The sequence below is a fragment of the Salmo salar genome, chromosome 20 (genome assembly GCF_965601325.2).
Source record: "Salmo salar chromosome 20, fSalSal1, whole genome shotgun sequence".
Classification (NCBI taxonomy): domain Eukaryota; kingdom Metazoa; phylum Chordata; class Actinopteri; order Salmoniformes; family Salmonidae; genus Salmo; species Salmo salar.
Window position 1 is genome coordinate 20,869,650 of NC_138310.1, and position 27,710 is coordinate 20,897,359.

General features: G+C 41.6%; 1 protein-coding gene across 13 annotated transcripts in view; it reads right to left on the minus strand.

Annotated features, from left to right (window-relative positions):
• LOC106579918 (nuclear receptor corepressor 2) overlaps positions 1 to 26,987 on the minus strand; it is a 140,530-nt gene extending 113,543 nt beyond the window's left edge. For all 13 annotated transcript variants that reach the window (XM_014160309.3, XM_014160308.3, XM_014160311.3 and 10 more), the window contains exon 1: positions 26,786 to 26,987. The gene's annotated coding sequence lies outside the window, so the exon portion shown is untranslated. The remainder of the gene's footprint in view (positions 1 to 26,785) is intronic.
• Between the last annotated feature and the right edge of the window lie 723 nt (positions 26,988 to 27,710).

Consider the following 27,710-nt stretch of genomic DNA (forward strand, 5'->3'; position numbering starts at 1 on the left):
TGGTAATTTCAAATACCCTTAACTTCATTTGGGTAGGGGGCACTATTTTCACCTCTGGATGAAAAGCATGCCCAAAGTAAACTGCCTGTTACTCAGGCCCAGAAGCTAGGATATGCATATAATTGGTAGATTTGGATGTCTGTGAGTATAACAGAACTGATATGGCAGGCGAAACCCCGAGGACAAACCATCCCCCCCAAAGAAAATTCAGCTTACCACTATTTTCAATGGCTAGTATTTTAATAATAAGACCAAGTCCTCCCAGATTGCAGTTCCTAGGGCTTCCACTAGATGTCAGTCTTTAGAAAGAGTTTCAGGCAGTTTTTTGGAAAAATGACCCAGAAATGTTTGTTTTTCTAGGTGGCTCCCATTTTGGCTTCAGTGTTTCCAAGCGCGTGGAGGAAAGCGCGTTCTTTCTTATCTCCGGTAATGAACATAAAATTTAAAGACGGAGAATACTATCGTTTATTTGCGTATTAGGATACCTAAGGTTTGATTATCAACGTTGTTTGACTTCTTTGGAAAAGTTTATTAGTAACGTTTGGGATTCATTTTGTATGTATTTTGATGGAGGGAAACCGAGTGGATTATTGACCGAAGCGTGCCAGCTAAACTGAGTTTTTATGGATATAAAGAAGGACTTTATCGAACAAAAGGACTATTTGTAATGTAACAGAGCTTTTGAAGTGCCAACAGAAGATCTTCAAAGGTAAGGCATACATTATATCGCTATTTCTGACTTTCGTGTCGCAACTGCCTAGTTGAAAATGATTTGTCATGCATTTGTATGCGAGGCGCGGTCCTCAGATAATCGCATGGTTTGCTTTCGCCGTAAAGCCTTTTTGAAATCTGACACCTTGGCTGGATTAACAAGAAGTTAAGCTTTATTTTGATGTATAACACATATTTTCACGAATGTTAAATATTTGAATTTAGTATTTTTGAATTTCACGCTCTGCAATTTCACCGGATGTTGGCCAGGTGAGATGCTACCGTTCCACGTACCCTAGAGAGGTTAACTAGATGTATTCGCTAGACAGACACCGAGAGGGTTGGGGGGGTGGGGGGTGAGAAAGGAAAAAAGTGAGAGAGGAAGACAGAGAGAAACAGAGAGAGAAAGACAGCAGTGCAAACGTACTTAGACTTGAGTATTTCAACAACTCTTCCAGATAACATGCTGATCAGACTGCACACACGCGTGTCCGTCATTGCACGCATGTTGATTTTGTCCACCCACACCAGACGCAAATCAGGACACGCAGGCTGAAATATCAAAACAAACTCTGAACCAACTATATTCATTTGGGGACAGGTCTAAAAGCATTAAACATTTATGGCAGTTTAGCGAGCTAGCTTGCTCTTGCTAGCTAATTTGTCCTAGGATATAAACATTGGGTTGTTATTTTACCTGAAATGCACAAGGTTCACGAATCCGACAATTAATCCACAGATAAAAGGGTAAACCGAGTTTGTTTCTAGGAATCTCTACTCCTTCAGGGTTCTTCTTCTTCTTCTTTAGACTTTATATGGCAGTTGGTTGTGGTAATGCACCTTAAAGTTGGTTGCCGACTGGAATGTGGACCTCAGTTCATCTTTTCAAATCACCCAGGTGGGTATATGCTCCTAAAAACCAATGAGGAGAAGGCACGTGGGTATATGCTCCTAAAAACCAATGAGGAGATGGGAGAGGCGGGACTTGCAGCACGTCAAGGGTCACAAAAACTTATATTTTAGCGCCTGGCTACGCAGATGCTCGTTGACGCGTGCGAGCAGTGTGGGTGCAATGATTGAATAACGTGTGTGTACATTTATTTTGCAGCGCGCGCGACGCAAGCTGTGTGGTCAGCATGTTAGGCAATCATATGTACCTACGGGGGAAGGATGGCCAACCACACAGGAGGGTGATTTTTACTAAGGAGGAGAAGGAGGCCATGCTGACCGAGATGCATGCTGGCCATTTGGGAGTGAAGCACATGATTGCCAAAATCAACCTACACTTTTGACGGGGAATTGTCAAGGTGGAGGAAAGCTGGGCAATTGAAATACCTTTTGTTTATCAATCACATTCTATTATATATCAGAAAGGATTATGATTTCAATGAATGTCATAGGAAGGGTGGGAGGTAATTCTCCTTGCACACAACAGCAGCATCCAGGCCTCCACCGAGTACGGACGGGAGCTGCAGCTGTTGACTGAGGTAAACAATGCAATTGTATATACAATTATAGCATCTATTGTAGTCTTTCAAATGTTCATTGACTTGGTGTTGTTTGTCTATTGCTATTTTTGTATAAGGTACTTTCAGATCACTGAAACCCCACCTGATGTGGTGGAAGTTGTCGAACCAGATCAGAACGCCTTCGAGGACCACCTTCAGGCACGGACTGAGAAGGTTTTTGAACAGGAAAAAATGATTGTCCGCGGTTAATTTATTTTCTGGCCCTCCAAGAGATATGTAAGAAACGTATTTGTAATATGAAATATAAATTGCATTTATTCCTATTATCAATCAAGGTGAGACTGAACAAGGCACAGGAGAAACAGGAGAGCTACCGGAGCAGAATCAAGAACGGGACCAAGTGCTACGACATCCAGACAATTGACTTGGTTTGGAAGGACAAAAGGAAGGTGAGACCTGGGGAAACCTCGCTGCTCTTTCGCTCCTAGCTGGGGTCAACATCTGTTAAGGTGAATATAAAAATTCTCAGACAATAACTATTTGCATTTGCACACAAAATAACCTAGTTTTAGTTTCCCTAACACTGATATTTTTCTCTTTGTCTTCCTAGGGTTACCTCGGTGGAAGCCAACCATCTTCTCTAGTTGGAGAATTGGATGGTCGACCACTGAAAGCACTGACGCCCTACACGTCGGTGAAGCCCAACAGACAAAGTATGTTAAGCTTTTGTTGACATTTGAGAAAGCAAGAAATGGTCGTTATGCTGAGCTTATAAAAATGTATAATATGCCAAGTTTATAAAAAAAATGCTGAGCTGATAAAAACCTCAAGTTACCTCTCCAAATGACTTTAGGAACATCGACTGTCCGAGCCCCCACAGGAGATCCATCCACCCAATGTCCTCCATTATTAACCACCCTCCAACTTTTCATTCCATCATCTACAGCTACTGTTATTGTCATGTTGTCATCATCTGCAAAGAAAGTGTCCTTGCTCTACCATACTGGGCACATAATATGTGAGATACACAGATTAATTTAAATCGGGGTAGGGGGCAGTATTTTGACGTCCGGATGAAAAGCGTGCCCGTAGTAAACTGCCTGCTACTCAGGCCCAGAAGGTAGGATATGCATATTATTAGTAGATTTGGATAGAAAACACTCTGAAGTTTCTAAAACTGTTTGAATGATGTCTGAGAGTATAACAAAACTCATATGGCAGGCAAAAACCTGAGAAAAAATCCAACCAGGAAGTGTGGAAATCTGAGGTTTGTAGTTTTTCAAGTGATTCCCTATCCAATATACAGTGTCTGTGGGGTCATTTTGCACTTCCTAAGGCTTCCACTAGATGTCAACAGTCTTTAGAATGTTGTTTCATGCTTCTACTGTGAATTGGGAGAGAAAAAGAGCGCTTGGAATCAGATGACTGAGAAAATGACATGAGCTCAATCGCGCGCACTCCCGTGAGAGTTAGGTGTGTTCCTTTTCGTTTCTGAAAAAGGAATCGTCCGGTTGGAATATTATGGAAGATTTATGATAAAAACATCCTAAAGATTCTTTGACATGTTTCTACGAACTGTAATATAACTTTTCGTCTGAACTTACTGCGCGAGCACCGAACATTTGGATTACTCGACTGAACGCGCAAACAAAATGGAGGTATTTGGACATAAAGATTAACTTTTTCGAACAAAATGAACATTTATTGTGGAACTGAGATTCCTGGGAGTGCATTCCGATGAAGATTAAAGGTAAGTGAATATTTATGTTATTTGTGAATTCTGTTGACTCCAAAATGGCAGGTATCTGTTTTCATGTCTGAGCGCTGTACTCAGATTATTGTAAAGTTCGCTTTCGCCGTAAAGCTTTTTTGGAATCTGACACAGCGGTTGCATTAACCTCTTACATCTAGACGTTCCACTAGCGGAACACCTGCTCCAATATCCAATGATGGGCGTGGCGCGAAATACAAACTCCTCTAAAATCCGAAAACTTCAATTTTTCAAACATATTACTATTTTACAGCATTTTAAAGACAAGACTCTCGTTAATCTAACCACACTGTCCGATTTCAAAAAGGCTTTACAGCGAAAGCAAAACATTAGATTATGTCAGCAGAGTACCCAGCCAGAAATAATCAGACACCCATTTTTCAAGCTAGCATATGTCACAAAAAACAAAACCACAGCTAAATGCAGCACTAACCTTTGATGATCTTCATCAGATGACAACCCTAGGACATTATGTTATACAATGCATGCATGTTTTGTTCAATCAAGTTCATATTTATATCAAAAAACAGCTTTTTTACATTAGCATGTGACGTTCAGAACTAGCATACCCCCCGCAAACATCCGGTGAATTTACTAAATTACTCACGATAAACGTTCACAAAAAACATAAATTATTTTAAGAATTATAGATACAGAACTCGTCTATGCACTCGATATGTCCGATTTTAAAATAGCTTTTCGGTGAAAGCACATTTTGCAATATTCTCAGTAGATAGCCCAGCCATCACGGCTAGCCATTTAGACACCGACCAAGTTTAGCCCTGACCAAACTCCGATTTACTATTACAAAAGTTTGATTACCTTTGGTGTTCTTCGTCAGAATGCACTCCCAGGACTGCTACTTCAATAACAAATGTTGGTTTGGTTCAAAATAATCCATCGTTATATCCAAATAGCGGCGTTTTGTTCGTGCGTTCAAGACACTATCCGAAGTGTAAATAAGGGTCACGAGCATGGCGCAATTCGTGACAAAAGATTTCTAAATATTCCATTACCGTACTTCGAAGCATGTCAACCGCTGTTTAAAATCTATTTTTATGCCATTTTTCTCGTAAAAAAGCGATAATATTCCGACCGGGAATCTGCGTTTAGGTAAACAGACGAAAGAAAACAAGGCATGGGGTCGACGCGGGCACGCGCCTGAGTCTCACAGTACTGTAACCAGCCACTACCCAAACGCGCTACTTTTTTTTTTTTCAGCCAGAGCCTGCAAAGCCACGATTCAGCTTTTTGCTGCCTTCTGAGAGCCCATGGGAGCCGTAGGAAGTGTCACGTAACAGCAGAGATCCTCTGTAATGGATAGAGATAATCAAGAAGGGCAAGAAATTGTCAGACAGGGCACTTCCTGCATGGAATCTTCTCAGGTTTTGGCCTGCCAAATGAGTTCTGTTATACTCACAGACACCATTCAAACAGTTTTAGAAACTTTGGAGTGTTTTCTATCCAAAGCTAATAATTATATGCATATTCTAGTTTCTGGGCAGGAGTAATAATCAGATTAAATCGGGTACGTTTTTTATCCGGCTGTGAAAATACTGCCCCCTAGCCATAACAGGTTAAGGAGAAGTTTATCTTAATTCACTTGTATAATCATCTTATAATTTATCTTGTAATTCACTTGTATCTTTTATCAAAGTTTATGATGAGTATTTTTGTAAATTGATGTGCTCATTCACCGGAAGTTTGGAGGCAAAACCTTTCTTAACATTACACGCCAATGTAAAATGGGGTTTTTGGATATAAATATGAACTTTATCGAGCAAAACATACATGTATTGTGTAACATGAAGTCCTATGAGTGCCATCTGATGTATTTCTGGTTTTTGTGACGCCTCTCCTTACTTGGAAAATGGCTATGTGGTTTTTCTTGTCTAGGTGCTGTCCTAACATAATCTAATGCTATGCTTTCGCCGTAAAGCCTTTTTGAAATCGGACAGTGTGGTTAGATTAACGAGAAGATTATCTTTAAAATGGTGTATAATACTTGTGTGTGAGAGAAATCTGAATTATGAGATTTTTGTTGTTTTCAATTTGGCGCCCTGCTATTTCACTGGCTGTTGGCGAGGTGGGACGCTACCGTCCCACATACCCTAGAGAAGTTAACTAAAAACACTAGCACTGCAAACACTCAGAACAAAGAGAGCAGCAGTGCCTGGACTTTGCAGTCTCCCTCTTCAAGTCCCCCTTCCGAGACTGGCTGCCTGTTGAGAACAAGTGACAGGCAGAACCTCCCACCCACACAGCAACCACCTCCTCCATATTCCACACCAGAATTCAGTAGTTTAGTCTACCATTGCCAAGTGACAGTACAACAAATCTGTGAAAATAAATTAATGAAACTATTGTACCAAAAAATATTAAAGTTTATGTATTACAACCTTAAATATTGCCAGGTTGGTTTTCACAGCGGTTTCACAAGGTGTTCATTATTGTAAGTTATCCTTTGATGGTATTTATTTGTTCCACATTATTGATTGTTGTATCTTAGGGCCTTTCGATCGATCGATCGATAGATATATATATTCTACCACAAGGGTGCACTAATGAGAAATCATAAGAGGACTACTGAAATTACATTATTTCAGTGTAGATATGGGAAGGGCAGGTTAAAATAAAAACTGTATGAATCAAACAGATTTGCATATGAATGGAGTAGAAATTAGCTGATTTCGTGATCTGTAAGGTAAGTAACTAATGTGTCAAGCAGATTATACGTTTTCTTTGCCATTTCCAAAACGTAGCAACGTTTAAGACATGGATTTCATGTTGAAATGTTAACAAGGTACCCAAAAGTAGTTCGAAGTAATGTTTTCATTTTATTAGCTAAACAAAAAACTTGTTTAACCTGTTAGGGCTAGGGGGCAGTATTTACACGGCCGGATAAAAAACGTACCCGATTTAATCTGGTTATTACTACTGCCCAGAAACTAGAATATGCATATAATTATTGGCTTTGGATAGAAAACACCCTGAAGTTTCTAAAACTGTTTGAATGGTGTCTGTGAGTATAACAGAACTCATATGGCAGGCAAAAACCTGAGAAGATTCTGTACAGGAAGTGCCCTCTCAGACCATTCCTTGAGCTTCTTGACTCTTTTTATTGAAAACTTAGGATCTTTGCTGTAACGTGACACTTCCTACGGCTCCCATAGGCTCTCAGAACCCGGGAAAAAGCTGAATGATGTCGAGGCAGCCCCTGGCTGAAAAACATTAGCGCGTTTGGATAGTGGTCGGTCAGAGTACTATGAGACTGAGGCGCATGCACGAGGGGATCCCATGTTTTTATTTTCTCTCTCGTTGTACTAAAACACAGATTCCCAGTCGGAATATTATCGCTTTTTTACGAGAAAAATGGCATAAAAATAGATTTTAAACAGCGGTTGACATGCTTCGAAGTACGGTAATGGAATATTTAGATTTTTTTTGTCACGAAACGTGTCGTGCGCGTCACCCTTCTTTACACTTCGGATAGTGTCTTGAACGCACGAACAAAACAGAGGAGATTTGAACATAACTATGGATTATTTTGAACCAAACCAACATTTGTTATTGAAGTAGAAGTCCTGGGAGTGCATTCTGACAAAGAACAGCAAAGGTAATAACATTTTTCTTATAGTAAATCTGACTTTGGTGAGGGCTAAACTTGGTGGGTGTCTAAATAGCTAGCCCTGTGATGCCGGGCTATCTACTTAGAATATTGCAAAATGTGCTTTCACCGAAAAGCTATTTTAAAATCGGACATAGCGAGTGCATAGAGGAGTTCTGTATCTATAATTCTTAAAATAATTGTTATGCTTTTTGTGAACGTTTATCGTGAGTAATTTAGTAAATTCACCGGAAGTTTGCGGGGGGGTATGCTAGTTCTGAACGTCACATGCTAATACAAAAGGCTGTTTTTTGATATAAATATGAACTTGATTGAACAAAACATGCATGTATTGTATAACATAATGTCCTAGGCGTGTCATCTGATGAAGATCAAAGGTTAGTGCTGCATTTAGCTGTGGTTTGGGTTTATGTGACATTATATGCTAGCTTGAAAAATGGGTGTCTGATTATTTCTGGCTGGGTACTCTGCTGACATAATCTAATGTTTTGCTTTCGTTGTAGTCTTTTTGAAATCGGACAGTGTGGTTAGATAAAGGAGAGTCTTGTCTTTAAAATGGTGTAAAATAGTCATATGTTTGAGAAATTGAAGTAATAGCATTTCTAAGGTATTTGAATAACGCGCCACAGGATTCCACTGGCTGTTACGTAGGTGGGACGATTTCGTCCCACCGACCCTAGAGAAGTTAAACAGTGAAATTGTCACGGAAATCAACCTTGTTTTCATAGCGATGACGAAAAGATCGTAATTTAGGCTGTAATGATCTCCAAAATTCTAATCATTAGGTCATCACACCGTTGATATAGCACCGTTGATATAGCAAAGGAAGCTAATAGTTTATCAAATTCCATTGTGAAGCAGAGGGGGACACTTTTTGGCCGGGAGACATTATTTGGCATGACAGGCCCCCAAAAGGCTAGGGCCAGCTCTGTATGGATGTGGGTACACAGCAGCCCCTCATGATGAGTTCAGATTTTTTGTGGCCCCCACCCCTATAGCTGTCTGTTTACCACCACAAACCAATGCTGGTACTTAGACCGCACTCATACTGGCAGTTCCATCACCTGCAACATCCCAAGTTAGCCCCTGCTCACCTCTGACAGGATATGAATCTGCTGTCACCCCACAGCATATAACCGGCAACAGGAGGCTGCCATCTAAGTGTCAACACCTACCACACACCCACCCATAACAACGGCCATAATGCGTCAGAGAGAGTGGTAGAAACACCTCCCTAAGCCAGGCTATCACACCTCTCATTCTGCATCTGACAGAAGATACATATTCACACAAGGATCTCAGCGGTCACAGCGGCTAAGCTCGCTCTCAGTAATCCGCTTTCACATTTCAGAACTCAGCAAACATTTTTTATTTATTTTTTTATTTCACCTTTATTTAACCAGGTAGGCAAGTTGAGAACAAGTTCTCATTTACAATTGCGACCTGGCCAAGATAAAGCAAAGCAGTTCGACAACATACAAAAACACAGAGTTACACATGGAGTAAAACAACATACAATCAATGAATGCAGTAGAAAAAAATATATATATAAAAAAAAAAAATAAGACTATATACAATGTGAGCAAATGAGGCATAGCCTCATAGCCTACTGCATGGTCATTTTCTCATTTTACTGGCGTGTTGAACAATATGCTAAGTCAATGAAGCAATCTGTGACTGTTCTAAATGCATTATCTTATTCGGCTCCATGGAGCGACAACATTCAACATTCTGACAGCACAGACTGCCAGGAGAAAGTATAGCCAATGGCACACATCAAGGATCCTGTTGCTTTGTTTGATCCTGTTACCCAAAGACATGAGAATATTAAAGTACCTATGACTATGGAAAAGGACTACAACCATTCTAATACTACAAACAGGACTAATTACATCCCACAAAACTGTTGACAATGTGGAACATATCTGAAAGAAAGAAATGGAGACAAGAGCTGTTCTTAGACCAGTGATTGGCTAGCCTGCACCTCCAGATGTGCTTGCCCAGCTGTATCCTGAATGCAGAGCAGAGTTACTTTACTGCCTGTTCCCGCACCTGCCGTCCATCTCAGACACATGGTGTGGATTACATAAGGCCCTCCAAGCTCCCATGACCAGAGCTGGGCCTTCACACTCTGCCTCAGCCAACTATGAATCCCAGTAACCATGGCGGTCCAGGCATTCCACAGTGGAGGTGCCGAGACCCATCAATGAATGTTTGGTTTGTTAAATATGATATGCTGTGTGTAACGTCCATTTTTATTAGGGATGCACGATATATCGGTGAGCATATCGGAATCGGCCGATATTGGCTAAAAATGCCAACATCGGTGTCGGCCCGATGTCTAGTTTAACGCCGATGTGCAAAACCGATGTCAAAGCTGACGTGCCATACCTATATAGCGTAGGTAGATGACGTAATGACGCCACGAAAAATACAGCGCTACATATAACAAAAGCAGAAAAATACTAAGCGCACACACCCACAACAAATAAACAAGTTCAAGTCGAGCAGTCATTTGAAAGAGTAAGAAGATGTCATGAGACAACTCAAAAGGCGAAATCCATTAATGCCAAGATAATGGAATTCATTGCCCTTGACAATCAACCGTTCTCTGTCATGGATGATGTTGGCTTTCGCCGACTGGTCGAGCACCAGTACACACTACCAAGTAGCCGCTATTTTCCAGATGTTGCCCGACCGGAGTTACACAGTATTGTTGAAACACAGCCATGAGCTACTTGCTATGGGTGTCACTGCTGTTAAAACTTACAAAAGTACTCGAGGCTGTGAACAAGAGATTTGGTGGCATTCTCTGAGCCTCTTTACTGTGTCGCCACTAGAGGTCGACCGATTATGATTTTTCAACGCCGAAACCGATTATTGGAGGGCCCAAAAAAACTGATACCGATGAAAAATTTTTTTTACATGTATTTATTTGTAATAATGACAATTACAACAATACTGAATGAACACTTATTTTAACTTAATATAATACATCAATAAAATCAATTTAGCCTCAAATAAATAATAAAACATGTTCAATTTGGTTTAAATAATGCAAAAACAAAGTGTTGGAGAAGAAAGTAAAAGTGCAATATGTGCCATGTAAAAAAGCTAACATTTAAGTTCCTTGCTCAGAACATGAGAACATATGAAAGCTGGAGTCTTCAATATTCCCAAGTAAGAAGTTTTAGGTTATAGTTATTATAGGACTCTCTCTCTCTCTCTCTCTCTATACGATTTGTATTTCATATACCTTTGACTATTGGATGTTCTTATAGGCAGTTTACTATTGCCAGTGTAACAGTATAGCTTCCGTCCCTCTCCTCGCTCCTACCTGGCTCGAACCAGGAACACATCGACAAAAGCCACCCTCGAAGCAGCATTACCCATGCAGAGCAAGGGGAAAACTACTCCAAGTCTCAGTGAGTGACGTTTGAAAGGCTATTAGCGCGCACCCGGCTAAATAGCTAGCCATTTCACATCGGTTACACCAGCCTAATCTTGGGAGTTGATAGGCTTGAAGGGGTGGGTATAATTTGTGGAACGTTCCAACAGGAATCTGTTCCAAAAAACGTAAAGTAAAAGGTTGCCAACCAACAACGCATACAAAGTAGCAATGCATACAAACCTAGCTAACTAGCTGCCGAATAGGCATCAACTCACCACATAGCTTATTCTTAATGTTTGTCCATAGGCAACCAGAGTGAGGACAGACATTTTTCGGAATAAACGTGATGAGTGAAAAACGCAATGAAATAGACCATTCCCTACCCGGTATCTTATTCTGCCGCTATACAAATTTGTATGCGTTGTTTTTTGGCAACCTTGTTATTTACGAAGTTTTTGGAATAGATTCCTGTTGGAACGTTCCACAAATTATACCCACCCGGCTTGAAGTTAAACACAGCTTGAAGCACAGCGAAGAGCTGCTGGCAAAATGCACGAAAGTGCTGTTTGAATGAATGCTTACAAGCCTGCTGGTGCCTACCACCGCTCAGTCAGACTGCTCTATCAAATCATAGACTTAATTATAACATAATAAACACACAGAAATATGAGCCTTAGGTCATTAATATGGTCGAATCCGTAAACTATCATCTCAAAAACAAAAGTTCTCTCTTTCATTTCATCTAACGGGTGGCATCCCTAAGTCTAAATATTCCTGTTACATTGCACAACCTTCAATGTTATGTCATAATTACGTAAAATTCGGGCAAATTAGTTCGCAACGAGCCAGGCGGCCCAAACTGTTGCATATACCCTGACTGCATGCAATGAACGCAAGATAAGTGACACAATTTCATGTTAAAAGGCAATATTAACTAAATATGCAGATTTAAAAAATATATACTTGTGTATTGGTTTTAAAGAAAGGCATTGATGTTTATGGTTAGGTACATTGGTGCAACGACAGTGCTTTTTTCGCAAATGTGCTTGTTAAATCAACACCCGTTTGTCGAATTAGGCTGTGATTCAATGAGAAATTAACAGGCACCGCATCGATTATATGCAACGCAGGACACATTAGATAAACTAGTAATATCAACAACCATGTGTAGTTAACAAGTGATTATGTTAAGATTGATTGTTTTTTATAAGATAAGTTTAATGCTAGCTAGCAACTTACCTTGGCTTCTTGCTGCCCTCGCGTCACAGGTAGTCAGCCTGCCATGCAGCCTCCTCGTGGAGTGCAATGTAAGGCAGGTGGTTAGAGCGTTGGACTAGTAACCGGAAGGTTGCAAAAAACGAATCCCCGAATCCCCCCTGAACAAGGCAGTTAACCCCCGTTCCTAGGCCGTCATTGAAAATAAGAATGTGTTCTTAATCTGACTTGTCTAGCTAAATATAGGTCTAAAACAACAACAACAAAAAAAATACAAAAATTGGCAAATCGGTGGACAAAAATACCGATTGTTATGAAAACTTGAAATCGGCCCTAATTAAATCGGCCATTCCGTATAATTGGTCGACCTCTAGTCGTCACCATGCTCGATGCTAGGTACAAGGGTCGCTACTTCGATGCAGACAAGAAACAGGGTTCATGTGAAATACACAGCTGGACAAGATGGAAATGGACACAGTGACCTGCGCACCGAGGAGGAGAGGCCACGGACAGACAGAGCTGGAACTTCACTGCTTGACATGTATGATGAAATCCTGGTTGAGAATGAAATGACTGAACAACAAAACAAGAAATAGGTTTTGATTATGTTTTACTGGTAATGGGGACAGACGTAAATGCCAACAAAATAACTTTTTGGTCAGTGTGGTGTATTTATGCTGCAGTAGTTTATGTGTCGGGGGGCTAGGGTCAGTCTGTCACATTTGGAGTATTTCTCTTGTCTTTTCCGGTGTCTTTTGTGAATTTAAATATGCTCTCTCTAATTCTCTTTCTCTCGGAGGAGGACCTGAGCCCTAGGACCATGCCTCAGGACTACCTGGCTTGATGACTCCTTGCTGTCCCCAGTTCACCTGGCTGTGCTGCTGCTCCAGTTCCAACTGTTCTGCCTGCAGCTATGGAACCCTGACCTGTTCACTGGTTGTGCTACCTGTCCCAGACCTGCTGGAACCCTGACCTATTCACCGGACGTGCTACCTGTCCCAGACCTGCTGTTTTCAACCCTCTAGAGACAGCAAGAGCGGTAGAGATACTCTCAAAGATCGGCTATGAAAAAGCCAACTGACACTTACTCTTGTGTTACTGACTGTTGCACCCTCGACAACTACTATGATTATTATTATTTGACCATGCTGGTCATTTATGAACATTTGAACATCTAGGCCATGTGCTGTTATAATCTCCACCCGGCACAGCCAGAAGAGGACTGGCCACCCCTCATAGCCTGGTTCCCCTCTAGGTTTCTTCCTAGGTTTTGGCCTTTCTAGGGAGTTTTTCCTAGCCACTGCTGCATTGCTTGCTGTTTGGGGTTTTAGGCTGGGTTTCTGTACAGCACTTTGAGATATCAGTTGATATAAGAAGGGCTATATGAATACATTTGATTTGATACCTTTATTTAACCTAGAACAGAGCCACACTGATGCATAACAACTCTCAGACCAAAATACACTGCTCAAAAAAATAAAGGGAACACTTAAACAACACAATGTAACTCCAAGTCAATCACACTTCTGTGAAATCAAACTCTCCACTTAGGAAGCAACACTGATTGACAATAAATTTCACATGCTGTTGTGCAAATGGAATAGACAACAGGTCTTCCCTGTGGCTCAGTTGGTAGAGCATGGTGTTTGCAACGCCAGCATGGTGTGTGCAACGCCAGGGTTGTGGGTTCGATTCCCACGGGGGGCCAGTACAAAAAAAATAAAAAAATATAAAAAAATGCATGAAATGAAATGTATGCATTCACTACTGTAAGTCGCTCTGGATAAGAGCGTCTGCTAAATGACTAAAATGTAAAAATGTAAAAAACAGGTGGAAATTATAGGCAATTTGCAAGACACCCCCAATAAAGGAGTGGTTCTGCAGGTGGAGACCACAGACAACTTCTCAGTTCCTGTGCTTCCTGGCTGATGTTTTGGTCACTTTTGAATGCTGGCGGTGCTTTCACTCTAGTGGTAGCATGAGACGGAGTCTACAACCCACACAAGTGGCTCAGGTAGTGCAGCTCATCCAGGATGGCACATCAATGCGAGCTGTGGCAAGAAGGTTTGCTGTGACTGTCAGCGTAGTGTCCAGAGCATGGAGGCGCTACCAGGAGACATCAGGAGACGTGGAGGAGGTCGTAGGAGGGCAACAACCCAGCAGCAGGACCGCTACCTCCGCCTTTGTGCAAGGAGGAGTACTGCCAGAGCCCTGCAAAATGACCTCCAGCAGGCCACAAATGTGCATGTGCATGTGTCTGCTCAAACGGTCAAAAACAGACTCCATGAGGGTGGTATGAGGGCCCGGCGTCCACAGGTGGGGGTTGTGCTTACAGCCCAACACCGTGCAGGACGTTTGGCATTTGCCAGAGAACACCAAGATTGGCAAATTCGCCACTGACGCCCTGTGCTCTTCACAGATGAAAGCAGGTTCACACTGAGCACGTGACAGACATGACAGAGTCTGGAGACGCCATGGAGAACGTTCTGCTGCCTGCAACATCCTCCAGCATGACCGGTTTGGCGGTGGGTCAGTCATGGTGTGGGGTGGCATTTCTTTGGGGGGCCGCACAGCCCTCCATGTGCTCGGCAGAGGTAGCCTGACTGCCATTAGGTACCGAGATGAGATCCTCAGACCCCTTGTGAGACCATATGCTGGTGCGGTTGGCCCTGGGTTCCTCCTAATGCAAGACAATGCTAGACCTCATGTGGCAGGAGTGTGTCAGCAGTTCCTGCTTGAGGAAGGCATTGATGCTATGGACTGGCCCGCTCGTTCTCCAGACCTGTATCCAATTGAACACATCTGGGACATCATGTCTCGCTCCATCCACCAACGGCACGTTGCACCACAGACTGTCCAGGAGTTGGCGGATGCTTTAGTCCAGGTCTGGGAGGAGATCCCTCAGGAGACCATCCGCCACCTCATCAGGAGCATGCCCAGGCATTGTAGGGAGGTCATACAGGCACATGGAGGCCACACACACTACTGAGCCTCATTTTGACTTGTTTTAAGGACACTACATCAAAGTTGGATCAGCTTGTAGTGTGGTTTTCCACTTTAATTTTGAGTGTGACTCCAAATCCAGACCTCCATGGGTTGATAAATTGGATTTCCATTGATTCTTTTTGTGTGATTTTGTTGTCAGCACATTCAACTATGTAAAGAAAAAAGTATTTAATAAGATTATTTCTTTCATTCAGATCTAGGATGTGTTGTTTAAGTGTTCCCTTTATTTTTTTGAGCAGTATACATTCTCCTCAAACTTTCTGAAGATCTCCCCACATATATCTACCTCTCAATATAATAAGTCAACTCTCCCTAGGGCAGCGTTTCCAAACTCATATTGACAAAGTTGTTGCGGCGATGGGAAGAGGCATGTCTGTTATAAAGAAAGATGTCTTGTGTTTCGGATGCTCTGCCACCAGAGGTACACGGCAAAAAACAAGTTTAGCTTCAAAAAACAGATGTGATGATTTGATGGTGAGAGAAGGCAGAGCTAAAGTAGCCCAGACTTCCTCTCTGATCCATCACAGGCCAGTATCATTGATCAGACACACGTGTTAGGATCTGATGGCCACTTCTCCCACACCATTACACAATGAGTAAGTCCGTTTTGTATGGCCCATTGCTCCAGGTGGGTGGAGAGTGTGCAAAGCTGTCATCAAGGATAAGTGTGGCTACTTTGAAGAATCTCAAATATTAAATATATTTTGATTTGTTTAACACTTTTTTTGGTTACTACATGATTCCATGTGTTTGTTCATAGTTTTGATGTCTTCATTATTATTCTACAATGTAGAAAATAGTAAAATAAAGAAAAACCCTGGAATGAGTTTGTGTGCAAACTTTTGACTGGCACTGTATTTCAAAAAGGAGGCAAGGAGAGGATGGAGGAGTTAGCAAAGCCAATTGAGAATCTCCCTGAGAGTTCACCACGTCCAGCCCTCCACAGACACACCCTCCCCATACCTCACATAATATACACAAGCTGAATATACACTGGAAAACAAACATACAGACAGCCTAACCCCTCTCACGCATATTCTCATACTCAAGAGATCCTACACATAAGCATTCAAAAATACACATGCATATAAACTCAAGCTAATCACACAGTTAAATAACATGCCTAACCCTCTCCCTACCCCAGGGCTCTGAAGTGTGACCAATTTGGTTGCATATGCAATGAAATATTGTTGCGGGCCGTTCGAAAACTATTCGTGGGGCCCTTAACCATTTGTTTAACACTTTGTACAGTCATGTTTGTTACCTTATTAGCTAGCTAGCTAGCTAACAAGCTGGTAACTTTACCAGTATATTATATGCAAACATTTTAGTTTTTTTATAATAAACATATGTATTTACAGGGTTACATATTAGTTTCTAGAGCACAACGTGTGCTTGGGAAGTAGCTAGAATTAATATAGGCTATATTTCAATAGATTTTAACTTTTTAAAGTGGGGCGCACCAATTACATGTCTTCATTTAGAGCCCCTTCCCCACCACCAAACGTAGTCCACACACAAACAGTAGTTGTCCTACAATGCTGACATCTGGTGCATCACTTACCACAGCCATTTCTAATCTCTGTTCATCCTCTCTGTACATTTGATTATGGCTGTCTGTGTGTAGGCCGTCTTCAACAAAAAAAACTATAAAATGTTTCCCAATAAATTAGCCTAGGTGGTCATACTAATTAAAAAACCAAAATTAAAAACAATGAGCCACAACAAACCAGTAGATTTACAGTCAGCGAGGCATGTCTGTGTTAACAAATTGATCATTTCAGATTATGCTTTCATTGGATTGATTAAATTGAGGTCTGAATATATCTTACATTTGAAGAATGTAATGAAGTCTGTGGCTCGGTTCTGAAAACAGGTTTATTAAACACTACACTGAGGGTTTGATTAAGTTCACAGAGGATTATGTCTTCAAAACACATCTCTGACACTAACCAGGTTTCCATCCAACCTTTTTATGCGAGTAAAGTATATGTCGGATAAAAACAGGCTTGATGAAAACAGCATATTTGTCAGTAACGTTTCCAAAAACAAAAAACGCTAGACAAAGTGGGATCTTTTTGTGTAACATGAATTATGCAAGAAATGGCTGTGGAAACACTTACGCGCAACTTTTGATATAATCACCATATAGAAGTAAACTTGGAGTCAGGCGATATGTTTGTTGTCCTCCAACTACTACCTGGGAAAGCATGCGGTTTATTCGGCTACAGATTAAATAAATGACGAACTTCACAGGGTGGTGAAAGTGCACGGTGATGAGCTTGATGCTCTTTTCCAATAAATATCGAGGGTCTTATTCTGGTGACATGATGATGGATGCAGTTTGACAAATAAAATAATCTCACTATTTTGTCCATAACAATGTGATTTAGGCTTTACCCACACTATCTTCCAGATGGTGTAGAGTGCAGGTACCAGGACCTGAGTGGGCACAATCATTATATAAAACAACATGTTGTGTGACAAAAGCCATCAGTAGAGTCAGAAATGTGATGGAAACCCATTTCACTTTTTATTCAGTACATGGGAATTTAACTGCAAAAGTTATTTATGTGCACCATGTCATCATGCACATCCTTTAATCCACAACAAATCAATTTGATGGAATATTCTCTGGTAGGAAAATACGCACATTCTTTTTTAATACAGATTTTTGAAAATACGCATAAAAATCTGGCCGCCAATTGGATGGAAACCTAGCTATTGGCTCTAACTTGCATGATATGTAACATGTCACAGGAACAAATACGAAACTTCTCGGTCTTAAACAATGCTTTGAAAGGTTTGTGTGGTGGAAATTTCTGCTTTATGACAAGGTGTTATGATACAGATTGAGGACAGCTCCAATATCAATAACATGGCACATGCAGTAACGGAAACCATGAATAACAAGGCACACCCAGTGGTGGATGTCCATGAACGAATGCAACAAAGATTACATGGGCCTACCCAGGTGACAGTCAGTTATGAATAGGCTTAAGTAATTCTATGCTACACACTCTGCTAGACTACACACTCTGCTAGACTACCTCTGTGTCCCATCATTTCATATTCACATGTTGAACAAAGCTTTCACACACTGCTCGTTCCAACTGCTTGAGCGGCAGACGTTGACTTGTTAGCATGGCATTACAACAGGAAACTGTGTGGAGAATGATAAGAGTGATACTACAACCCCATGCTATGTGAGGAAATGGCCTGAGATAGAGACCAACCAAACAGACATCTACAATGGGAAGGGGGTTAAGCGTGTCTGGCCTCAGTATAACCACTCAAAAGGCAGCCAACATTCTAGGGTTGGGCGGTTTTACGATTGCGTCGTCTATCAACCATGTGTGACAGCCATCGTCGATAGAGACGACATCGTGTTGTCACAAACGATGGTTTAGCATATTTGAATTTGACTGCACCGCTGGAGTCTGGCAGCGCACAACCACGCAGCGCGACATGCCAAATGTCCTATTCCCCCACTTGCCATAGTCGAATAAATTTCAATACATATGTCGTAGTTATACTATCAACATAATGCAAGAGAACAATGTAGATTGTGCAAAGAGCGGAGAGCACCAAAGCAGATCAAAATGTCAGAGGGTCTAACGTGTTGTTCCCCCTCTCATGGGCCTTTTGCAACGGACGATTCATTGTCAGGCTTATCGTCTTAAAATCTGGATGAACCCCTTTTTCTCCCCCAATCAATTTGAACATGACTTGTTGGCCTATGCATAGCCAACTCTTTCATGATCAACCATCGACAATCTATAGGCCTAACGGAGTTCCATCACAGAAAGTTGTTCGCAAATAGCCTAAATAAAAACATAGCTAGTAAGGGTGTGCCGACATGGCTATAATCGTATTGGTAACCGTATCCGTAAATCAGTTGATAGTCGGATCGGATGAGCTGTTTTAATATGCCTTTGTAGATGTTGGCAGTATACCTCCCTACACGCTTTCACTGCAGACAAAGCTGCACATTAGTAGCAGCGTGCGAAGGAGGGTGTCACTCAGTTTGCTGTCACTCTGTTAGAATGAGCATGAGCGTTTCCTCTTCCCCCACCCCTCTACCCTTGTCCCACCTGTTAGATATTGTGCACATTGATAGCAAACATCCTCGTCATGTGATTTATCATAGTAGCAGGCAGCAGCAATCTAAATGATCAGACCGAAGATTCAAGGAAAAATGAACGGGTGAAATTACGAAGTGAGTGGACGGAGAAATACAGCTACACTCCATCCAATCAAATCAGCAGGATCAACGTACAGCCCGCCCTTCATCTTCACAGACAGGCAAACTGACCAGAGTCATGTAGACAATGCAGAACCTTGCACATGACTGACTGACATGAGAAAAATGCGTGCTGGCAGCCAAAAATATACTAACAAAATCATTACAAAAAATACTTGAATCATAATCGTATGCACAACATTTCCAATATCCAATATGATACTCGTTTTGTAAGACTACCCAGCAAAACCCTAACAGCTATTATAGTAATAATGAGAGAGAACAAACAATTGCAAGATAGACTAATGGATTAGGAAGTTAAAACAAACCTGGTACGTTTCTGCTTTACTTGACCAAATTGTAGGCAAAATAAATTGTGTCGTCAGAAAATCCCTCCTTACTTGTTGTGCCAATTTTGAGTGTTAGTGTAGCCTACTTCTCTACTGTAATGAATGAAGTGACCGAGAGGAGAATCCACTTCCCTTATGCAACTGAAGGAAACTTGTTTTGCCTTATTGATGTATTGGAATAGTACAGCATCGATCTGGATTCTAAAGTTTACAAAGTGGGATGAGAGCAAGTTGCAACATTTGCCTAATATCTGTAGCCTCTCTTTACAAGCATTTCACCATTTAAATAGTTGTCCATTGAGGACCAGCTGAAGACCTCTCCCACCAAACAAAGAGAGCCCTCTGCCCAGTCTGCTCTAATGAAAACTCCTCTCCATAAATCCTGCTCTGGCCCTGGTGAGCTCCACACAGTGACAGGCCTAGGATCAGTCTTGCCGCCAGACCCCATTAACCCCTGGGCCAGCCTCAGGAGCAACCCCCCTCTAGACCCCTCCACTCTTTGTGTAACGAGTTCCACAACTGTGTCCAAAATATGTTGGAGACAGCTGTGTGTGTGTGTGTGTGTGTGTGTGTGTGTGTGTGTGTGTGTGTGTGTGTGTGTGTGTGTGTGTACACTGATCACCATAGCCTTCACTAAGTAATAGGCATTGGAATTGAAGCATTTGTGACTGCAGGTTACTGGATCAGTTGCTGCTCAGTTGATGTAGAAAAAGTATTACATTTTTTTTTTTTTACTGCAGAGTAAAGTAAAAATACAATTAAGCTAGGTGAAGATATATTTTGTTGCCACAGTGACAGACAAACTTTAATAACAGCAAACCAGAAAATTTGATTTCAGGATCAATAACCTCAAGAGCTTCTAGCAAACCACAAACACTGCTACTAACCAATAAACATGCATCCACAAAGACTGAGATTAACCTTGGTGCAAGAACATATACAGCCTTGCCTAAAAGAATGCATCGCCGAGTTTATAACAGGCTTAAGCCTATCCACATTGGAGGGCCGCAAAGCTATTTTCAAAAGCCGATAGAGTATCCTGCATTTTCTGGAGAATATTGACAGGGCATAAGCATCCCAATTTGAAGTAGAAGCCTTCGGTGTGCTTTGTCTTAGCAGTGAACCGGGCAGCCCTTCTTCTCACATGTCCGTCGTAACACGAACCAAGATCTTTCCATTGTGCAATCTCAGTCAACTCTAAAATACGTATCTACACAACATCAGGCCAGGAGCAAAGCGGCTGTGTCCAACTTAATGCCACTTTGATTGTGAGATTCATTAAGAGGCTTCTCTCTGAGCCAGCTGCAGTGAATCGTGCCACTCTGTCGGACCGATTGAGTCAATCATAACATGCGCCTTGCACGGAATCAACCAGGTGCAGTCTACCAGGAAACCAGTGAGCAAGAAATGCCAGACAGCTGTTGTTACTCATTCAGTGAGAAAGAAGGATGGGAAGAGGGAATAGGCCTGGGAGGCAGTTTCACAGTGACTGCTTCATATTTCCCTCTGTGTTCTGCATGTCAACTCAAGTGTTTACAAAGTTGTGCCAGGACATACCACCCTCACGCCACTTCTATGACATTATGTTTATGTTGCAATGCGGCCAATCTGGCTTGACATTATGGGGAAAGTCCATAGGAAAGATACATGCTTTATATATATATATATTTCACAGGTGCAGTGTTTGTGAATGGATCTGAAGAGCAAGCTTAATAACCTTCAGTAATTGCTAATTAGACTGTCTGTTATTCTCAGCAGTGCTTCCAGTGTGGCTCAGAATGAGCAACACTAGGCAGATAATGCTGCTAGGCTCTGAACGAGCTACTCATCATGCAGAAAGGACTTGCTCTTATAAGCAAAACACACATGTTTATACATCGTATATAAACCCAGTAACCCACCATGTCAGGGACATCACCTGACTTGAAGGCTACTCATCACAGCCGGCCCCCTGGACTGTGTTCCTCATTGGGCTCCTAGGGGCCGTGCCCCTCTTTCCGCGGTTATGGTTCCGGAACTGACACACCCACTAAATTTCAACATGCTGGTCGCGTGGTTCCAAACATCGAATCGGTACAAAAATCCCCAGTGTGAACCATTAATTCAAAAAGTAAGAAATTGCATTTAAAAAATTGATATACAAAAGTCAAGGGTACAACACTGCACATACCAGAGTTAGTTGAGAAACAAACTACTCATCCCATACAGCATTGCGGCCTGTACCATCCAATCACAGAGCAGATACAACTCACGTGATCTGTTAGCGAACACGCGATGGCACATAAGGGCTGCAGTCCAAACACGTTATTGTTACCCCCCTCAGCCCTTGTGCTAGCCACTTTCTCTTGGGGGAATCGAAACCGGATGCAGTTTGATTGCCATCTTAGGTGGAGGTCCAATTCACAACGTTGCCTCCTCAGCCCTCGATTTAGCTTGAGGTAGCGAGTGAAGAACTTTGGTCACTTGCGGGGTTGATATGACCCACAATTTAATGCAAACTGTAGTGACATGTCAAACTCTTGTGGCAGAGAAGTGTCAAATTTAATCAACAAGGCTGCATTTTCGGCATGTCAGAAAAAACTGTGGCGCTAGCTTGCTAAAAAATATATATAGACGAGATTGATTTTAGCGTCGGCAAATTGGCTTAGTCTCGCCGGGAAGAGCCTATAGAACGTAGCTAGATTCATAAACATTTTTTGGAATTCTGAATTTTATTGGAATAAATTACTAAACTATAAAACTAGCTAGCCAGCTGAAAATATTTGGCATGCGTCCCCAGATCCTCAAAAAGTTCTACTGCTGCACCATCGAGAACATCCTGACCGGTTGCATCACCGACTGGTATGGTAACTGCTCGGCATCTGACCGTAAGGCGCTACAGAGGGTAGTGCGTACGGCCCAGTACATCACTGGGGCCAAGCTTCCTGCCATCCAGGACCTATATAATAGGCAGTGTCAGAGGAAAGGCCAAAAAATTGTCAGACTCCAACCACCCAAGTCATAGAATGTTCTCTCTGCTACCGCACGGCAAGCGGTACCGGAGTGCCAAGTCTAGGACCAAAAGGCTCCTTAACACCTTCTACCCCCAAGCCATAAGACTGCTGAACAATTAATCAAATGACCACTGGACTATTTACTCTTCGTACACTGCTGCTACTCTCTGTTTATTATCTATGCATAGTCCCTTCACCCCTACCTATGTACAAATTACCTTGAATAAACTGGACCCCCGCACATTGACTCGGTACTGGTACCCCCTGTATATAGCCTCGTTTGTGTCACTTTATGTGTTACTTTGATTATTTTGTACTTTAGATTATTTGGTAAATATTTCTTAACTCTTCTTGAACTGCACTGTTGGTTAAGGGCTTATAGGTAAGCATTTCCCTGTAAGGTCAACACTTGTATTCGGCGCATGTGACAAATAAAGTTTCATTTGAGTCACTGTAGCTAGCTACCTGACAGGAGTGCTAGCCAGATAAATAGGCTTACTAGGTACATTAATAGCTTCAGGTTGGTTGTTTTTAAGCTCAATTTTACGATTTCCACCAAGGACGTTGCCTCTCCAATCGTCACTCCCCCTCGCATGGGCAAGGGACACTTGTATCTGCTCTGTGATTGGACAATACAGACCACAAGGATCATGGCTTGGTGCTCTCTGAAACATTAACTGAAGTTAAAAACACAATTTCTCAACACAGAGGTTGAAACATTCATAACCGATGTGCACTACTTCATCATATAATTATTTTTGCAATCTCTGTAGAAAATAGAACGTCTTTGATGCACAGCAATATCACTATTGCTAATATTAGATTTCACCACAGGTTGAGGATTCAGAATACACGTCTGGAACTCCTCATTGCAGCCCTATTCACAGTAACAGCAGAGTGGATAGTCCCAGCCCACACCAGAGGCAGTCAGTCAGTCCCCTCCCAGACAGCACACAGCTCCAGCACATAGTGGTTTGGAAAAGGACCTGTATTGTCTGCCCTGCTGTGACATCATGTAGAACTTACTGTATACTAACCCCCCCCCCCCCCCCCCCTTTCTCCATCGCTTTTCCTCTAAACAATGGCTGCTGCTATTTCAAGAATATTTCAAAAGCACGACGCAACAGCTCTTGACTTAAGGTACATTCCAGTGGTGTTCTGGTTTAGCTCTTGTGGTGTGACTTAAGGAAATTGACATACCGGTATTCAACATAGGCCTATGCAAACTGAGGAATTGGGAATTTACATCTGAAAAGGTTTCGCACAGTGACCTGAAGATTTCTTCCCCTCTCAAAGTGTACAACAGACTTGTATAGCCTACTAGCTATTCCCTCTCATCTAGTTCCATTACGGGTTTCATAATGCTAGCAATACTGGGACTAGTAGTAAAACTGTCTGCCACGGTCTCCCTCCGGCCCCACACTGAGCACGGGATAATCTCTGCCCCCATTACCCAGTTAGACAAGGGGGGGGGGGGGGTATTTTGTCACACAAACAGTTATCCCTTCCCCATGCAAACCACTGGACTAACTGAGTCCAGATGACAGGCAGGGTACCGTGACTGCTCTGAGGCTGGACTTAAAGGAGGCTAAACCACCTCTTCTCCCACTACCATGGATTATCAGCCGATTTAGTGATCTCAATCCCTGATTGGAGCAGATGATCCTATTTAATAGAGGAGTCAGACTGGACTGCACTTCAAGGTGGGATTTCATGCAGACAACATATTCAGACACAGAAATCCTCTCTACAAGATTTAAAGACCAACAACACACATCACTGATGAGGGGTTACAATAAAGAGGTTATCCCACCTCCTCAGTTCCTTATCAGTCTTGAGCAGGGAAGCATTCAATAATGCATCAATAAGCACAAAATAAATAGGCTATAATATGCTTGATGTACGATGATGCATGATATAATCAAATCAGAGGAAACCATCAAGGCAGATTGTATCCGTATTGCAGCCAAACCTAACTTAAAGCATAGCTTTTTAACAAAACAAACTGTTCTCTACCCACTCTTGCAGTGAACAACATTTGATATTGGATGTTAAAACTATTTAATCTATGCCATGCATTTTAACCCAAAATGCCAATCAGAGCAGCTTGGCCTTGTTCAATAACCACCAGCAGCATTTTATATTATTCAAATATATGCTGAATGGCATTTGGAGCCAATGTCCCTTTTATTATTGTAATTAAACACTTGGCCTGGGCTCTGGCATTTAATACTACAACAGAATTCATGCAATTGACCTTATTAACTATGGTCTGTTCCTCAAAAGGGCCAATACAGAAATAAAGATCTTACCCCAATTTCATGCGCTCTCAAATTATGTTGACAGTGCAATTGCACTCTGTTTATATTCATCAATCAAGATGTGGTCTTTGGCAAAGCATGATCTAGCCTGATTGACATTTGAGTCAGTCCAATAAGACTTATGTTCAGCAATATTCTTGATATGTACAGGTAACTGCCAAAATAAAGGAAACACCAACATAAAGTGTCTTAATAGGGCATTGGGCCGCCACGAGCCGCCAGAACAGCTTCAAAGTGCCTTGGCGTAGATTCTACATGTCTGGAACTCTTATCGGAGGGATGCGATGTCATCGTTCCACGAGAAAATGCATAATTTAGTGTTTTGTTGTTGGAAAACGGTCTCAGGCGCCACTCCAGTCTCCCATAAGTTTTCAATTGGATTGAGATTTGATGAGACACAATCACACACCCTTTAAAAACCCCTAGGTTCCTTTGAAACCCCTCTTTCAAAGTCACAGATCTCTTCTAGCTATGGTAGCCAAAATAATGGGCAAGTTAACTTTTTTATACATGACCCTAAGCATAATAGGATGTTAATTACTTAACTCAGGAACTACACCTGTGTGGAAGCACCTGCCTTCAACATAATTTGTATCCCTCATTTACTGAAGTGTTTCATTTTTGGGGGGCAGTTAGCCTACCTGTAGAGCGAACTATGGTAGCCTATTTCTAAAAGAGACTCATATTCATGTAGCCCCCTCATAGACCCCTTATAGTAGATAAATAAATCAATAAATTATCCGACAGAGAGCACTGACTGACCTTTTGTCCCCCTTCAAAACAAGTGTTGTTTTCTGACCATGATCGTAGTAGTAGTAGGGTTTTGGAGGTTGACTGAGGTGAGTCAGGGTTTGGGTTAAGTATTCTCGCTACCTCTATCATTACATGAAATATGCCTTTGTTCATTTCTTTATGAATGTCTCTGTGCAGTACAACTTTCACTTCTGCCCAACTTTCAGACAGGTCATAAAAAAGTAGGCAAACAAATAATTTGACAGGCAAACATGTTCTATAGTTAGTTACCTACCTTACTTATACATTTCGAATAATATGCCAACAAAACTGTTGGTGTAAAAGCACGCCAAATCGTCGCCGCAGTACGCTTCTAAATTAATTCGGCAGTCAGGACCCCTAACGTTAACAACAACCAACGTGAATCACCGCGCAGTGTTGATAAACGTATCACAAATCAATTAATCTGGCCATAGGCGTAACTGATTAATTGTGCCCAGTGCCCACTATCAAGGTAGCTAGCCAAATGGATTAAATACATTACTAAAACACGGGCATTTCAGAAGATGCCTGGTTGGTGACAAACGCTTACTAGCTAGTTAACTACTTTAGGTACCCTGCTAACTATGCTACCTAGCTAATGGTTTGTTGTTTTATGACAAGGTCTAGTTAGTCATCAATTTACATAATCCGAGTTTGCATTAGTTTTCTAGAAAGGTTCGCTATACCATCAAGTATATGAAATGATGTATGCTTGTTAGCGATCGAACATTATTTATATGATACGGTCAACTAGCTAGCTAGTTAGCTGGCTAGCATTGTTTAGCGCGGTGTTAGCTAGCTAACTGACTCGAAGCTAACAAATGATAGCTACTGGTTTGGCTAGCTAGCTGGAGCGTGTCAACCTTAGCAGCAGTACGGGTAAAATAGCTAACAAATAAGGTGACCATTTTACCGTATAATTCCAGTCTTTGTATGTTGTTCCTAATGTATTAGCTAGTTTCCGCTTTTGGTAGGGGTTTATTTTTTCCAGAAGTAATCCACATGAAAGAAGAGTTTTCGTTCTCAATCGCTCCACTCCTTTCTACTTGCGGCAAATGTCGCGTCTACTCCATAGACTATAAAAAATACTCTCCCCGAGAATGGTGCTGAAACGCCTCTCTTGATTCAGGTCTTTTGATAGGTCGCATGTTCTCGCGCTCTCTTGCTCTTTCCTCTCAAACTCTCTCGTTCAATCAGCTAAGTAAGCCTTTGCCCTATTTAGTGTTTCTCGAGTGCCTAATATCTTATTTTTTATTTAGATTTCTCGTGTGTTTTTGTTCTACCTTATGTTCTTGTTAGTATTATATTGTTATTGATTACTGCATTGTTGGGTTTAGAGATTGCAATAGAGGCATTTCGCTGTACTTGTGCACGTGACATTAAACAACTACAAACTTGAAACTAGAAAATAAACAAATAAGAGCACAGATTTTCAACTTAATCTGATGCTGCTATTTTGAAAAGACCAACAGTGTGAAAGAGTCTCACCCTCAAATTAGTTAGACAGACACATAGCTAATAATTTGTAGTAAAATAATGACCTTTCACTTATCCTATATTGCTTGTAGCCTAGCAAGTCAAATAAGGAAAATAAGAAATTAATTCAGAGAGGGTAAACAACCATGGGCAGAGGTGAGCTTTTCCATTTGAGAAATGTAGGCTATGCATTTAGAGTTAAAATAAATTACACCTCCCTCTTTCCCCACACACAGACCCCCCCCCCCCTTCTCTTTCAATTCAATTTCAATTTAAAGGGCTTTATTGGCATGGGAAACATGTTTACATTGCCAAAGCAAGTTAAATAGATAATAAACAAAAGTGAAATTAACAATAAAAAA